This window comes from Hordeum vulgare, chromosome 7H, assembly GCF_904849725.1.
Source record: "Hordeum vulgare subsp. vulgare chromosome 7H, MorexV3_pseudomolecules_assembly, whole genome shotgun sequence".
NCBI classification, from domain to species: domain Eukaryota; kingdom Viridiplantae; phylum Streptophyta; class Magnoliopsida; order Poales; family Poaceae; genus Hordeum; species Hordeum vulgare.
This window is the reverse complement of record NC_058524.1, coordinates 55,554,094-55,571,526: the sequence shown is the minus strand read 5'-3', so window position 1 is coordinate 55,571,526 and position 17,433 is coordinate 55,554,094.

Genomic DNA, 17,433 nt, shown 5'->3' with positions numbered 1-17,433 from the left:
CTTTTACTTAATGCGTTACATAAAAGAGGTTTTATTTTATTCTCTTGTCGAAAAGAAGTTTAGATTTTACTCTTTTGTAAAAGGGTTTTAATTTAATTCTTAAGAAAAAAGGTTTCATTTTTATTTCGTTTAAACATGCCCAAACTAGTTTTAAAGTTGGGGTGTATTTTTAAAGGAGCAAAGGCATTTTTTCATTTTTTAAATTTTTTTCTCTTTGTTAAAAGCCTTTCTTTATTAAAAAAGGTTTCTGTTTTAAAAGTTAAAAAAACATAATAGGGGGAGGGAGCAGGCCCAGCCGAGCAGGCCAAGGCCCAGCTCCCCCCTGCCCTAGCGAACCGCCCCGATCCCTCGTTCTCCTCCCGAAAGCGCCGTCATCCTCGTCTCCTCCCTCCTCTCGTCCTCCCATCCTCCTCCCGATCCCTTTTTCCTCCTCCTCGCCAACCCCCGCCTCCAGCTGCCGAGCAGCCCTCGCCGCCGTGCTCGCCCTCCTCCCGGTAGCCGCTGCTCCTCCCGAGCCGCGCCGCCTTGCCCCCTCGCCCGCATGCGCGCCTCCAGGCCGCCGGCGCCGCCCCGCCTGCTCCATGCCGGATTCACCTCCCTGCCAAGCCGCCGTCTCGCAAGAGCTCACACCGGCCTCGTCTGAACCTCGCCTCCAGGCCTCCCCGTCGAGGTCGCCCCTGCCGTAGCCTCTCCAGCGGCGCCCCGTGGCTTCCCCCGGCGACGTCGGGCTCCTCTCGGCTCCTCCCGGTGCGTCGCGCCCTTGGCCTCCCGCGCCGCCCTGCGCGCCGTGGAGCTCCCCCAAGCTGCTGCCGCCGATGCATGTTGTCCGCTGCCGTCGCCGTTGTGCCTGCTATCTACCGTAGTTGTTGCCTGCGCGCTGCTTGCTGCCGCCGTGGCCTAGTTGCTGTAGGTTGCTGTGTGTTGCTGCTTAGCTGCTTGGTTGCTCATGCTGTTACTGCTTGCTATTGTAGTTGCTGTTGCCTTTGCTATGTTGCTGCCTTAGTTGCTTGCCGTTTTGCTGCTGGCTGTAGATGATGTAGCTGCTTGTGCCGAGCTTAGCTACTGCTTGTGCCGAGGTAGTTTGTTGCTGTTGTTAGTTGCTAGGTGTAGGTTGCTGTTAGCTGCTAGGTTGATGTCTGTTGCCGTTTTTGGTTTGCCTGATGTGCTTGTTGCGCTTGCTTGCCAGCCTGCTAGTGGGTGTCGTTCCTGCCCGAGTGCTAGCTAGATGCCTTGCCGGTGTATTGCTGCTCTTGTTTTTGCCTGCATTGCTAGTTGCTGTTGCTAAGTTATAGATGCTAGCTGTAGCTGCCAGTTAGATTTTGTTGCTTGCTTGTTGTCGTTGCCGACGATCGTTGATGTTGTATCGTCGCCGTCGCCGCGTGCATCATCCCCGCCACCGTGAGTCATCGACAAATTCGACGAGCACCACGTCGTCGTCGACGGCCTCTTCGGAAACGTGTTCGACTCCCGACGCCGAAGATCATCTACCGACGCAAGAGAACGACTACCATCGACGAGACCGTGTACGACTACTTCCACGACATCCACGACGACCGTTGGTCCGCTACGACCCGAACCGCTTCGAGTAGCACGCGTCGAAGGTATACCGATGGAACGTTGTCGTGACCGTGTGCATGTGATGTATGAGTTGTATGTATGTTTGCACCGTATGTTTGACCGTTGCACGTTGTCCCTCTATGTTGTGCCCGACACATGGGAACCCGGTAATGGGATCACCCCATCTTTATTTAACGTTCCCGCACACGCTTCCTAAACGTTGGCATGATATCTCGACGAGTTATCGGGATAGGAACGTTGCCGTGGCATCGTTTCCGTCTTGCTGCCATGGTTCCCTCTCGCTCGCCGTGGCGACACCTGTTTCTTTCTCTTCTTCCCCGTGATGTTTGAACTCGCATGCATGACGCATTCATGGCATAATATATTGTGTTGCATGTCTCTTGTGCCGTAGCTCCGTACTAAGTCCCGTGGGTTAACCGTCTAGGATGCCACGTAGAACCGTCGCTTCACCCCTTGCCATGTTAACAACATTTAATATTGCGTGTTAAATAATCAGGAGTGAATTAAATAATCAGGAGTGAATTAAATAAATAATTAACCCGTTGCATATCGAGCTTCACTTAATGTGTAGAGTTTGTGTGAGGTGAATAGCCATGCCATCCCCTCCATCATTGAACTGATCATGCATCATAGTAGGTTGTGCATCATGTTGTGCATCGTGTGGTGAATATTTGTGTTGATGTTTGTCTCCGGTTTGTTCTGTCTCGATAGAGTTCTGCAAGCGTGTCGGAATGTGAGGACCCGTTCGACTACATTGGTTCGCGGACTTCACGGAGTTGTTCTTCTTCCAAGCGGGATCTCAGGCAAGATGACCATTTCCCCAGATACCATTACTATCATTGCCATGCTAGCTTTACCGTTTCTATCGATTATGTCTCGTTGCCTACCACATGTTAAATATCAGCCTCCCAACAATGCCATGATTACCTTCAACCTGTTCGACCTAGCAAACCACTGATTGGCTATGTTACCGCTTGCTTAACCATGCTGTTAGCGTTGCTAGTTGGAGGTGTAGTTGCTTCCATGTGATAACATGGGTTCCTTGTTATATCACCATATTAAATGCTATTTAATTTAATGGACCTATATACTTGGTAAAAGGTGGAAGGCTCGGCCTTTCTAGCCTGGTGTTCTGTTCCACGTTTGCCCCCTTAGTTTTAGCTACCGGTGTTATGTTCCATAATTGAGCGCTCCTAACACGATCGGGGTTGTTATGGGGACCCCCTTGATAATTCGTTTTAGATTAAAGAAGGTCTGGCAAGGCCCAACATTGGTACTACATTTGCCAAACATAATAATTTTGTTAATACTGAAAGCATAGGGCGTCATGAACCTGAGGAGTAATTTCACATAATACAGGGAGGGCCAGTGCTGATAGTGCTAGTCCAAAAGAGAGCACTGTGCGGGGCCAACCCAGGGCAACTTGGGTGATTTCTATCAGGTCACCGTACGCGTCGCTCATCCGCCGTGTCCTGAGAACGAGATACGCGGCTCCTATCGGGATCGTCGACACGTCGGGGGGCCTTGCTGGATTGGTTGTACCTTTGACGAGATATCTTGTGCATCGGGATTCCGGTGATGCTTTGGGTAATCTCAGAGTTGAGGTTTTCCACTAAGGAATCCAACGAGATCGCGAGTGTCATGATCGAGGATTTCTATGCAGCTTGTGGTAATTGGTGATGGACTAGTTGGAGCACCCCTGCAGCGTTAAATCTTTTCGGAAAGCCGTGCCCGCGGTTATGTGGCAACATGGAAACTTTGTTTAACACTGGTTCTAGATAACTGGAAGTTAACTTAATTAAAATATGCCAACTGTGCGCGTAACTGTGACTGTCTCTTTCGTGAGTTCCTTCTTCGATCGAGGACACGGTGGGGTTATGTCTGACGTAGGTAGGTGTTCAGGATCATTCATTTGATCATCCGTAGTTCACGTCAGCTATGCGTACATCTTCCCCCTCTTATTTCTTGTACTCGTAAGTTTAGCCACCAAATATATGCTTAGCCGCTGCTGCAACCTCACCACTTAACCATACCTCGCCCATTAAGCTTTGCTAGTCTTGATATCTATGGAAATGAGATTGCTGAGTCCCCTATGGCTCACAGATTACTACAATACCAGTTGCAGGTACAGGTAAATATTACTTGACGCGAGCTCGTTGATTGTTCATTTGGAGTTGCTTCTTCTTCTTCTTCTTCTTCATCGATCTAGGATGGGTTCCAGGCCGGCAGCCTGGGATAGCAAGGATGGACGTCGTTCTTATTTTCTCGTTTGTTTTCGTCCATAGTCGGACCCTGCTCTTCTTCTTGATGATTATGTATTTTACTGATGTGACTCTGACGTAGCTTGTGGTGAGTGTAAGCCAATTCTATTATATGTCTCTTCTTTTCAGTACATGTACTTGTAACAATATCCATTCTTGCGACACGACGAGATGCGCTTCTATCCCTGACGAGGCCCTCGTGCCAAATTGAGGATAGGGTCGCATCTTGGGCGTGACAAGTTGGTATCAGAGCAGTACCGACCTAGGTCCCCCTTGATTGATCGAACTTGGCCGAGTCGAGTCTAGTGAAAAACTACTTTGAGTCTAGTTATATATTGGAGAGTAGGATTCTTTTTTCTCCTCTTCTATGTTCTGGTGAGGAATCTTGACGTAATAATTTAATTCTACTCCTCTTCTCACTGAAAAAAAAATTAGAATCACGCGGATATTTTTGGAATCTATATGATGCCGATGTGACGGAGTTCTGTCTTGGTGCCTCCTGTCTGACTTGATCTTGTTCCGGGGAGTTGAGCTCTAGGGGATTCTTGAGCACATCGTTATCATTCATATTTCTGAGTATCTTAGAATAAAGGATGTTTGTAATTGCTTCAATACTAGTAGTGGCGAGATAACCCCGATGTCCCAAGTACTGGTGCAGATTGTTCGGGAGTACTGCCATACTTTGTATCGTTGTGATCACGAGGGTCTGTAGTAGATGAAGGTCCGAGATTCTGGTTCTGTGTTGACGGATGTGATACAGGTGACGGGTTAGTATAGGAGTTGTGTGATTATTACTCCTTGTATCCGTGTACCAGATTGCATGACCAGATATTTCGGGAATTCTTAGGTGTGAATTCAAGTAGTTACTTATAGGACGATCTTCCAACAAATTCTTGTTGCTTCGATGTCAAGTGGTGATTTCAGATCTTTCCTAATCTGTGTTCTCATATTTTTATGTGAGCGCTAATTCTTTTGCTCAATCAGTTGTCTTATCAATTCTTGTCAACCGGAGTTATCGTATCAGTTCCATTCAACCAGTGTGCTTCTCTTCAACGGAATTCAAACCTCTCTAATTGTTGCAGATCATTCTCTGAATTCTTTCCAGAGTTTATCTCATCTATCCCAAGTTGTCTTTGTTTTTCCCCGCCCTCCAACCCTTTTCTTAAGTGATTCAATTTTCACCCAAGAGTTTTCTTTTCATGTGCTTCTGTTGTCTGTTCTTTTCTCTCTTACCCGGTGATTCATTGTGAAGATTCTCAGGAGCTTCATGTTCATCCTTATTCAGTCTTGTTATTTTTTCGATGAATTCAATTTAGTTGTCCGTGTCATCTTATCCATTCATCCTTGTAATTCTTTCCTATGTTGGGAATTCTTATGAGCCTATCTTGTTATTTATTCCTCTCTTTTAGATCCGGAGCGTTGAAGCTATCTTAGAAGTTTTTGTTTCCAATCTTTTCAATTATTTCGAGGTGCTAACCTCATCTAGTTCTCTTCATACCGATGCATTATCTCTCTTCTAAGCAATCTTTTCTAACGGTGGTTTCTGTGAGTGGGCCCATAACCCACAGGTTTTCCCAGGATTTTTCCTGGCTCTTTTAATATTTTCCAGAGATCATTAAATTCTTTCAACTATGACGTAAGTATGAATTTCATCAGTCATATCCCTTCTCCAAGATCTATTTGAATTAATTCTCACATTGGTTCAACCTTTCATTCTTCTTTATCCCGGAGTGTCTCCTTAATTTTTGGTGGTGTTATTCTCGTCATCATTCTCAGCTTGCAAATTCGAAGGAGTGTTTCTCTCAGTCTTGTTCCATTCTTGTGAAGACTGTCATCTCAGCTTCGTGTATCCTCTCATTTGTTGTCAATCATGAGTAATCCCTTTCGTGCTATTCGGTGCTTCTCTGAGTTGTTTTTATTTCTCGTTCCTCCGAAGGCCATCATTTTAGAAGATTCTTCGTTCTCAGCTTTCAACTTTCGTCCTCAATTCTTCTCCATTGTTGTCTCTTCGTTCCTCTCTCGGTTATTCCGGTGCCTTGTTCTAGTTTTTCTCTCAGGTGGCTCATGATCTCTTCGTTCTCATGTTTCTCCATTGATTCTTCGTTTTCCATTCAACCGTGAATTCTTACCGGTGCTTCCTTCAATTATGCCTCAAGTGGTGCTTATCTCTCTGCCTCTTCAAGATTCATTTCTAGAGGAATAAGTGTTACGCTAAATCCGTTGCTTTTCATCATTTAAACTTGATGAAGGATAAGCATAACATAATTCTTATTCTTGTTCTTCCTTCTTCCAAGAGATTTCAATTCTTCTTCCGAGGTGGCTCATGATATCGGTTCTTTTCTCAGGTGCTTATCTTTCTTTTCCGGAGTTCTAAGTTCTTTTAAGTATCTCTTTGTGAGGCTTCATCTTAATTTTGGCAAGGTCATAATCTTATTATTTTCTACCTTCATATCATTGCATCATTCTTACGGAGGTCCTTCATGGCGGTTCATCATCATATCAATTCATTCTCAAAGTGTTCTTCAAGATTCTTGTTGGAGAACCTCAAGTATCCGTTCTCTTGCATTCCCAAGTGAATTTGTTCTTCCTTTATCCTTTGAGGTGGTATTATAGCATTCTTGTTAGTGTAGGAGCCTCAAAGAGTTTTCCTTTCAAGAATGAGATAATTAAACCCACCAATTCTATGATCATGAGATATTTCAACCCATGATTTCTTCATTGAGCTATGTGGTTTGGATTTCACCTAAAGCTTTTCCTATGGATTGCTGCTATCATGGTGCTTGTCATTAATCCAAGTTCTCAATGTATCCCCTTGGTGTAAGAAATTGTTCTTATCTTGTTTCTCCCAATCAATCCTTGTTTCTGTTAGTGGCTGATTGTCACTTCATTAGTTTGAAAAGGTTTCCATAAGCCCACTACTATCTTGTTCTTTTCGTTGTTGTTTTTCCAACAACTCCGTCCAATTCTTCTTGCAAGGATGCTTGCCAAGTTCATTGGAGTTAATAGTTGTCATTCTCTCTTTATTCTCTTCTTCCATATGAGCTAGTTCATATTCTATTGTTCCGGAGGCATTGTGATGTTGCTCTTTTGGGTCTATTATGTTGTTCTACCAAGATCATGGTGTTCCCTTGTTCTATTTACTTGTTTGTTATGAATATTGTCTATTTCTCCCATCTTATCGAATTTTTTGTCCCATTTTCCTACCGAAGTGCTGCCGAAATTTTCCGTGAACTCTTGCTTCTTTCTCATATCAGTCCTCATCTCTTTGCAACCTTCATGGATCGTTGGTTTCACTCGTGTGTCAAAGAAGCGACTAAAATTTACCACTTGTTCTTTCTCATCCTCTCCTCCCTTTCATTCTTGGATCTCGGGGCGAGATCCTCTTGTAGTGTAGGAGAGTTGTGACAGCCCGAGACCGACGTTCCAGAAGATTCCCCCTTTAATTCCGTTTCCGTCGTGTGATTAGTCTTATTTGTTGCATCCTCATTTAGTTTGCATCGTCGCATCATGCATGGCATCTTGCATCGTCTGTCACGTGTGGTGTTTTGACTGTTGTGCTTCGAGTGATCACCGAGTCATAGTGCGATAGTAACTCCCCCTCCCCCCTCTTATTTTGTTTTTGCGGTTTGCTAAAGTTTCCCGTTTTAAACCCCTATTTATAAAGGGTTCGTCTTCTTCTTTTGAATAAAAGTCCTTTTATTAAATGTGGGGGCAACCCTTGGGTTTTATTGTATTTCTCCTTTTGTTTTATTTTAAAACCGTCTCATTTTCTTTTCTCTTTTAAAGAGCTTTTATTTTATGTGTTACATAAAAGAGGTTTTATTTTATTCTCTTGTCAAAAAGGAGTTTAGATTTTATTCTTTTGTAAAAGGGTTTTAATTTAATTCTTAAGAAAAAAAGGTTCCATTTTTCTTTCGTTTAAACATGCCCAAACTATTTTTAAAGTTGGGGTGTATTTTTAAAGGAGCAAAGGCCTTTTTTTCTCTTTGTTAAAAGCCTTTCTTTGTTAAAAAAAGGTTTGTGTTTTAAAAGTTTTTTAAAAAAACCTAATAGGGGGAGGGAGCAGTCCAAGGCCCAGCTCCCCCCTGCCCTAGCGAACCGCCCGGATCCCTCGTTCTCCTCCCGACAGCGCCGTCATCCTCGTCTCCTCCCTCCTCTCGTCCTCCCATCCTCCTCCCGATCCCCTTTTTCTCCTCCTCGCCAACCCCCGCCTCCGGCTGCCGAGCAGCCCTCGCCGTCGTGCTCGCCCTCTGTGACGCCCTCGGTTTAATCGTACGCTAATCATACAAGCAAATGCGTACGATCAAACCCAAGGACTCACGGGAAGATATCACAACACAACTCTAGACACAAATAAAATAACATCAGCTTCATATTACAAGCCAGGGGCCTCGAGGGCTAGAATACGAAAGCTAGATAAACACACGAGTCAGCGGAAGCAACAAATATCTAAGTACGGACATAAAATATGGGGTGCCTTAGAGAAGGCTAGCACAAAAGGTACAACACGATTAAACCGAGGGCGTCACAAGTCTAGACACAAATAAAATAACATCATCTTCATATTACAAGCCAGGGGCCTCGAGGGCTAGAATACGGAAGCTCCATAAACACACGAGTCAGCGAAAGCAACAAATATCTGAGTACAGACATAAAACATGGGGTGCCTTAGAGAAGGCTAGCACAAAAGATACAATGATCGAACGAGGCGAGGCCTCCTGCCTGGGAACCTCCTAACTACTCCTGATCATCAACGGCCTCCACATAGTAGTAGGCACCATCGGGGTAGCAGTCGTCGGCAGGAAACTCCATCTCCTGGGCTCCACCATCTGGTCGCAACAAACGGATCAAGGGGACAAGGGGGGAGCAAAGCAGCGGTGAGTACTCATCCAAAGTACTCGCAAGTCTTACATCAGAACTATTCTAAGTATGCATCAGTATCAAAGAAGGGGGGATATATGTGGACTGACTGCAGCAATGCGAGAATAGAGAGAAAAGGCCTAGTCCTATCGAAGACTAGCATCTTCAGGGTCTTGCAGCAATAGACGAGAGTAGAACAGGGGTAAAACATAATAGTCATATTGTTGCAGCAATATTAAAGTGAGGTCACACCTAAAGATCCTCCCTCGACTCCCTGCGAGGAAGCAATCCCGAGGCAAACTAATTCCAGTTAAGTAACAATTGTAGTTCTATAAGATCGGGGCACAACTCCAAGTCGTCCTGTAACCGTGGACACGGCTATCCGAATAGTTAATTTCATCCCTGCAGGGGTGCACCACATGTCCCGTCACGCTCGATAACACTCTGGCCGGACATACTTTTCTGGGTCCTGCCCGTCCTCGGAATATCGACACGTCGCAGCCCCACCTAAGACTAATCAGAGAGGTCAGCCCGCCGGTCTAAATCCTAAGCGCAAAGGGTTCATGGGCCCAGTTCCCCTCCACGCTCCTGCACGATGCGAGGGCGGCCGACGTCAGTCCTAGCATCCCTTAATCACAAGCGCAATGCATCTCGGGACCACTTGGGCGCGCGCCACTACGATTGCTGACATCTGAAAAGCTTCGGCTGATACCGCGACGCCGAGTACCCATAATTCTTCCCGCGTAGCCGGTTAGTGCGAAAAGGTCTCCGACCAACCCAGATCAAATACCCGAATCCATTAACATTTTAATTAGGCCATCAACACAGTCTCACGGGAATCCACCCGTCTTACAACTAATCACGAAAGATCCCAGTAACATGGTCGAGTAACTGTGTGGTTGTAACATCGGGGGGAATCCGAGGTATCACCCTCGTTGGATTCCGAACGATGTACCCGTCAAGGTGGGCTTAGAGGAATCACTCTCAGGGGTCCCACACTTGAGGGGTTGCACGACAGAGGCGTCATCAGGAATGGTGAAAGAGGAATCACCCTCGATAACCACGACCGACTAGCTATACTACAGAGATATCATCAGGAGTACTTAGCGAGGTGTCACCCTCGGTACTCGATAGTATCTCTGTAGCGTCGTACAACGAAGGGGGTGTATGTGCTGTGTTGGGTCTGGCTCGTCGATCAGAGATCGAGATTTGAAAACAAGCGGGGCAACTGGACTACGGTGTCAGAGGGGATAACTGCTCCACCTATACTAAGCAAATTTAAAGTACAGGACTAAAAGTAGCAGTTCATCAAAAATAGGCTATGCATCAAATATAGGAGCTAACTACAACAGTAGCAAAATTCTAATGCAAGCATGAGGAAGAAAGAATAGGCAATATAGGAATGATCAAGGGGGGTTTGCTTGCCTTGCTGCTCTGGGGTAAAGGACTGATCGGCAGGGTTGTAGATGTACCCGGCAGCAGCGTCAGTCTCGGGGTCTACCGGTAAGAAGAGGGGGAAGAAACAATAAATAATAGCAACGGTGCAACACAAAGCATGACATGGCAAAATGCAGGCTAGACATGAGCTAACGCAGCAACATCCGTCACAGACGGGTCGGAAGAATATCTGACGATATTTTCCGGGTCTCGGGCTACTACCGTTAGACTGGAAACGATGGAAAAGTTCCATGTTTGCTATGCTAGGGACGCGTGATAGAAGAACGGACCGTGTATCCTGGTTCGTCACGTTCTGCCGATCAACTTTCATGTCGAATTTTTTTTGATCTGACTTACGAATTATTTAATATTAATTTTAAAAGTTTTATTCGATAATTAGGAATTAAAAACATATTTAAATAATTTAATAAAAAGCTATTATGACATCAGCATGATATCATGCTCACATCAACAGTTGACTGGTCAACTAACCAGCGGGTCCCCAACGTCATAGGCACAAGTTTTAATTAAGATTAAATATTAATTAATCAGATTAATTTAATGGGGGACCCGCGTGTCATACTCTAATTATTCTAATTATCCAATCAATTAGTTAACTGATATATCTATTTATTTATTTAATAAAAACATTATTTTTATTTTTATATTTTAATTTTAATTTTCACTTTTCTTTAAAAGGGGTGTGGGGCCTCCCTGTCATAGACAGCGGGGTGCGTTGGCCCCACCGGTAAGTGGCTTTAGGCCAAAAACATATTTTTATTCACAGATACATAACCATACAAATATCGTATTCCTCCACATACCTATATACGCAAATACATAAATAAATACGAGCATCAAATACATACATACATACATACATACGGAATACATCATTTGTTTTTATTTCTTTCTAACTCTCATCTCTCTCACAACTCTCTCTCTTAACAGAAGAGACAATAGAGAGTTCTCTCTGCTAACTCAACATAGAAGAACAAAATATTCAATCCTTCGCAGTATGAGCCGAAGCTTTTCAGATGTCAGCAATCGTAGTGGCGCGTGCCCGAGTGGTCCCGAGATGCATTGCGCTTGTGATTAAGGGATGTTAGGACTGAGTCGGCCGCCCTCGCATCGTGCAGGAGAGCGGAGGGGAACTGGGCCCACGAACCCTTTGCGCTTAGGATTTAGACCGGCGGGCTGACCTCTCTGATTAGTCTTAGGTGGGGCTGCGACCTGTCGATATTCCGAGGCCGGGCAGGACCCAGAAAAGTATGTCCGGCCAGAGTATTATCGAGCGTGACGGGACATGTGGTGCACCCCTGCAGGGATGAAATTAACTATTCGGATAGCCGTGTCCACGGTTACAGGACGACTTGGAGTTGTGCCCCGATCTTATAGAACTACAACTGTTACTTAACTGGAATTAGTTTGCCTTGGGATTGCTTCCTCGCAGGGAGTCGAGGGAGGATCTTTAGGTGTGACCTCACTTTAATATTGCTGCAACAATATGACTATTATGTTTTACCCCTGTTCTACTCTCGTCTATTGTTGCAAGACCCTCCAGATGCTAGTCTTCGATAGGACTAGGCCTTCTCTCTCTATTCTCGCATTGCTGCAGTCAGTCCACATATATCCCCCATTCTTTGATACTGATGCATACTTAGAATAGTTCTGATGTAAGACTTGCGAGTACTTTGGATGAGTACTCACCGCTGCTTTGCTCCCCCTTGTCCCCTTGATCCGTTTGCTGCGACCAGATGGTGGAGCCCAGGAGATGGAGTTTCCTGCCGACGACTGCTACCCCGACGGTGCCTACTACTACGTGGAGGCCGCTGATGATCAGGAGTAGTTAGGAGGTTCCAAGGCAGGAGGCCTCGCCTCGTTCAATCGTTGTATCTTTTGTGCTAGCCTTCTCTAAGGCACCCCATGTTTTATGTCTGTACTCAGATATTTGTTGGTTCCACTGACTCGTGTGTTTATCGAGCTTCCGTATTCTAGCCCTCGAGGCCCCTGGCTTGTAATATGAAGTTGATGTTATTTTATTTGTGTCTAGAGTTGTGTTGTGATATCTTCCCGTGAGTCCTTGGGTTTGATCGTACGCATTTGCGTGTATGATTAGCATACGATTAAACCGAGGGCGTCACACCCTCCTCCCGGTAGCCGCTGCTCCTCCCGAGTCGCGCCGCCTTGCCCCCTCGCCCGCGTGCGCGCCTCCAGGTCGCCGGCGCCACCCCGCGTGCTCCACGCCGGACTCACCTCCCTGCTGAGCCGCCGTCTCACGAGAGCTCGCCCCGGCCTCGTCCGGACCTCACCTCCAGGCCTCCCGTCGAGGTCGCCCCTGCCGTAGCCTCTCCAGCGCCGCCCCGTGGCATCCCCTGGCGACGTCGGGCTCCTCTCGGCTCCTCCCGGTGCGTCGCACCCTTGGCCTCCCGCGCCGCCCTGCGCGCCGTGGAGCTCCCCCAAGCTGCTGCCGCCGATGCATGTTGTCCGCTGCCGTCGCCGCTGTGCCTGCTATCTACCGTAGTTGTTGCCTGCACGCTGCCTGCTGCCGCCGTGGCCTAGTTGCTGTAGGTTGCTGTGCGTTGCTGCTTAGCTCCTTGGTTGCTCATGCTGTTACTGCTTGCTATTGTAGTTGATGTTGCCTTTGCTATGTTGCTGCCGTAGTTGCTTGCTGTTTTGCTGCTGGTTGTAGATGATGTAGCTGCTTGTGCCGAGCTTAGCTGCTGCTTGTGCCGAGGTAGTTTTTTGCTGCTCTTAGTTGCTAGGTGTAGGTTGCTGTTAGCTGCTAGGTTGATGTCTGCTGCCGTTTTTGGTTTCCTTATGTGCTTGTTGCGCTTGCTTGCCAGCCTGCTAGTGGGTGTCGTTCCTGCCCGAGTGCTAGCTAGATGCCTTGCCGGTGTATTGCTGCTCTTGTTTTTGCCTGCGTTGCTAGTTGATGTTACTAAGTTGTAGATGCTAGCTGTAGCTGCCAGTTAGATTTTGTTGCTTCCTTGTTGTCGTTGCCAACGATAGTTGCTGTTGTGTTGCCACTGTTGCCGCGTGCATCATCCCCGCCACCGAGTCATCGACAAATTCGACGAGCACCACGTCGTCCTCGACGTCCTCTTCGGAAACGTGTTCGACTCCCGACGCTGAAGATCGTCTACCGACGCAAGAGAACGACTACCGTCCACGAGACCGTGTACGACTACTTCCACGACTTCCACGACGACCGTTGGTCCGCTACGACCCGAACCGCTTCGAATAGCACGCGTCGAAGTTATACCAATGGAACGTTGTCGTGACCGTGTGCATGTGATGTATGAGTTGTATGTATGTTTGCACCGTATGTTTGACGTTGCACGTTGTCCCTCTATGTTGTGCCCGACACATGGGAACTCGGTAACGGGATCACCCCATCTTTATTTAACGTTCCCGCACACGCTTCCTAAACGTTGGCATGATATCTCGACGAGTTATCGGGATAGGAACGTTGCCATGGCATCGTTTCCGTCTTGCCGCCATGGTGCCCTCTCGCTCGCCGTGGCGACACCTGTTTCTTTCTCTTCTTGCCCGTGGTGTTTGAACTCGCATGCGTGACGCATTCATGGCGTAATATATTGTGTTGCATGTCTCTTGTGTCGTAGCTCCGTACTAAGTCCCGTGTGTTAACCGTCTAGGATGCCACGTAGAACCGTCGCTTCACCCCTTGCCATGTTAACAACATTTAATATTGCGTGTTAAATAATCGGGAGTGAATTAAATAATTAATCGTGGAGTTTCGTCGACATGCAACCCGTTGCATATCGAGCTTCACTTAATGTGTAGAGTTTGTGTGAGGTGAATTGCCATGCCATCCCCTACATCATTGAACTGATCATGCATCATAGTAGGTTGTGCATCATGTTGTGCATCGTGTGGTGAATATTTGTGTTGATGTTTGTCTCCGGTTTGCTCCGTCTCGATAGAGTTCCGCAAGCGTGTCGGAATGTGAGGACCCGTTCGACTACATTGGTTCGCCGACTTCACGGAGTTGTTCTTCTTCCAAGCGGGATCTCAGGCAAGATGACCATTTCCCCAGATACCATTACTATCATTGCCATGCTAGCTTTACCGTTTCTATCGATTATGTCTTGTTGCCTACCACATGTTACATATCAGCCTCTCAACAATGCCATGATTACCTTCAACCTGTTCGACCTAGCAAACCACTGATTGGCTATGTTACCGCTTGCTTAACCATGTTGTTAGCGTTGCTTGTTGCAGGTGTAGTTGCTTCCATGTGATAACATGGGTACCTTGTTATATCACCATATTAAATGCTATTTAATTTAATGGACCTATATACTTGGTAAAAGGTGGAAGGCTCGACCTTTCTAGCCTAGTGTTTTGTTCCATCTTTGCCCCCTTAGTTTCGGCTACCGGTGTTATGTTCCATAATTGAGCGCTCCTAACACGATCGGGGTTGTTATGGGGACCCCCTTGATAATTTGTTTTAGATTAAAGCTGGTCTGGCAAGGCCCAACATTGGTACTACATTTGCCCAACATAATAATTTTGTTAATACTGAAAGCATAGGGCGTCATGAACCCGAGGAGTAATTTCACATAATATAGGGAGGGCCAGTGCTGATAGTGTTGGTCCAAAACAGAGCACTGTGCGGGGCCAATCCAGTGCAACTTGGGTGATTTCTATCAGGCCACCGTACGCGTCGCTCATCCGTCGTGTCCTGAGAACAAGATACGCGGCTCCTATCGGGTTCGTCGACACGTCGGGCGGCCTAGGTGGATTAGTTTTACCTTTGACGAGATATCTTGTGCATCGGGATTCCGGTGATGCTTTGGGTAATCTCAGAGTTGAGGTTTTCCACTAAGGAATCCGACGAGATCGCGAGTGTCGTGATCGAGGATTTCTATGCGGCTTGTGGTAATTTATGATGGACTAGTTGGAGCACCCCTGCAGGGTTAAATCTTTTCGGCAAGCCGTGCCCGCGGTTATGTGACAACGTGGAAACTTTGTTTAACACTGGTTCTAGATAACTTGAAGTTAACTTAATTAAAATATGCCAACTGTGTGTGTAACCGTGACTGTCTCTTTCGTGAGTTCCTTCTCCGATCGAGGACATGGTGGGGTTATGTCTGACGTGGGTAGGTGTTCAGGATCATTCATTTGATCATCTGTAGTTCATGTCCGCTATGCGTACATCTTCCCCCTCTTATTTCTTGTACTCGTAAGTTTAGCCACCAAATATATGCTTAGCCGCTGCTGCAACCTCACCACTTAACCATACCTCACCCATTAAGCTTTGCTAGTCTTGATACCTTTGGAAATGAGATTGTTGAGTCCCCTATGGCTCACAGATTACTACAACACCAGTTGCAGGTACAGGTAAAGATTACTTGAGCGAGCGCGTTGATTGTTCATTTGGAGTTGCTTCTTCTTCTTCATCATGGGATAGCAATCTAGGATGGTTCCAGGCCGGCTGCCTGGGATAGCAAGGATGGACGTCGTTCTTATTTTCTCGTTTGTTTTCGTCCGTAGTCGGACCCTGCTCTTCTTCTTGATGATTATGTATTGTACTGATGTGACTCTAATGTAGCTTGTTGCGAGTGTAAGCCAATTCTATTATATATCTCTTCTTTTCAGTACATGTACTTGTAACAATATCCATTCTTGCGACACAACGAGATGCGCTTCTATCCCTGACGAGGCCCTCGTCCCAAATTGAGGATAGGCTCGCATCTTGGGTGTGACAAGTGGAGACAGCCGCGCGAGAGGCGCTCGTGCATCTCCGCGATATACTTCCCGAGATGGCTAGCGAGCCATCTACTCGCCACCTACCTTTTATTAAGGATGGGATAGATGGGAGTTGGACACTCAACCCATCTTTAGAGGACGGGACACCACTAAGGTTTCATACCTACTTCAGCCTATCCTCCGACACTTTGACGCACCTTTTGATCAAGGAGTCAACAAAGATTCTCCAAGAACTGCACCTAGTCAAGGATCTGCTCCGCATTGAGAAGATGAAGACCCGCAAGGTGAAGAAGGAAGGAGCACCCGAAGGACGATCAGGCCTGGCTTTCCGAGGAGGAGTACCACCACTGCAGGCCACCCCTATTCAGAGTCGCCGCCTGACCGCGGAAGAGTACACTGAACTCTTCGCTACCTCGCCAACCAAGAGACGCCGAGACGGACCGCTTCCTTCTCCCACTCCTCTAAAGGACGAAAGTACCGATGAAGATTAAGACGAAGACCCTGCAGAACCCACCTACGAAACCGAGCAGTCAGCCGCATAGGGTTACGACTTAGGTAGTTAGGAGATTTCCCAAGCGTAGTATGTTTATGTATCGGTTCATGCGAACCATGATGTCGTGAGCATGTTGGATGCAAGTCGCAATCTGCCTTAGGCAGCTTGTAAGCGACTACATCGATTGATTTAATCTAATGCATTAGTATTTTCCAAAAATCTTTGGCTTAAAAATCTCACACTAGCACAGCACCACCCCCCCCTTTTTACTAGAACATCATCCCTTATGATTTCAGCCAGTTCGGGAAATTGACCTGTCTACTCCCCTCACACGATGGTGATTGCAACTCACACCAGCACCTTCGGCAACCCCGGCTCTGCCTCTTCAGGTCAGCAGCAGGGAACCGGAGGCGAAACTCAAGCTGGAGATCACCACAAGCAGCAGCAAGACGATATTCCACTGCCGCCTCCTCCTCCTGAAAGCTTGACTATGGCTCAGTTCCTTCAAGCTCACCGCGAGGAACGTCAAACCAATAATGCCGCTATTCAGCAGTTGGCTCAAGTCTTGGTGAACAACCCGTCGTAGAACGAGAATGGCAATGGTCACTCAACTCTCTGTGAGTTTATGCGGACTACGCCACCCATATTCACGGAGACGACTGAACCATTGGATGCCGATGACTGGATCCATACTATTGAAGACCTCCTCGCGCTGGTCAATGCTGCCTCTTGAGTTTGCGTTGGTTTTTCCCTTGAAGAGGAAAGGGTGATGCAGCACAGGAGCAGTAATTATTTCCCTCAGTTTGAGAACCAAGGTATCAATCCAGTAGGAGAATCCAGTCAAGTGTCCAGAGTACCTGCGCAAACACAAACGAGCTTGCACCCAACGCTATAAAGGGGTTGTCAATCCCTTCAAGATTGATTGCAAAGTGGGATCTGAAAGCGGAAAATGCAATGAAGTAAAAGTGTAAGCCTGAAAATATGATGTGAAGTAGACCCGGGGGCCATAGTGTTCACTAGAGGCTTCTCTCAAAATAGTAAATATTACGGTGGGTGAACAAATTACTG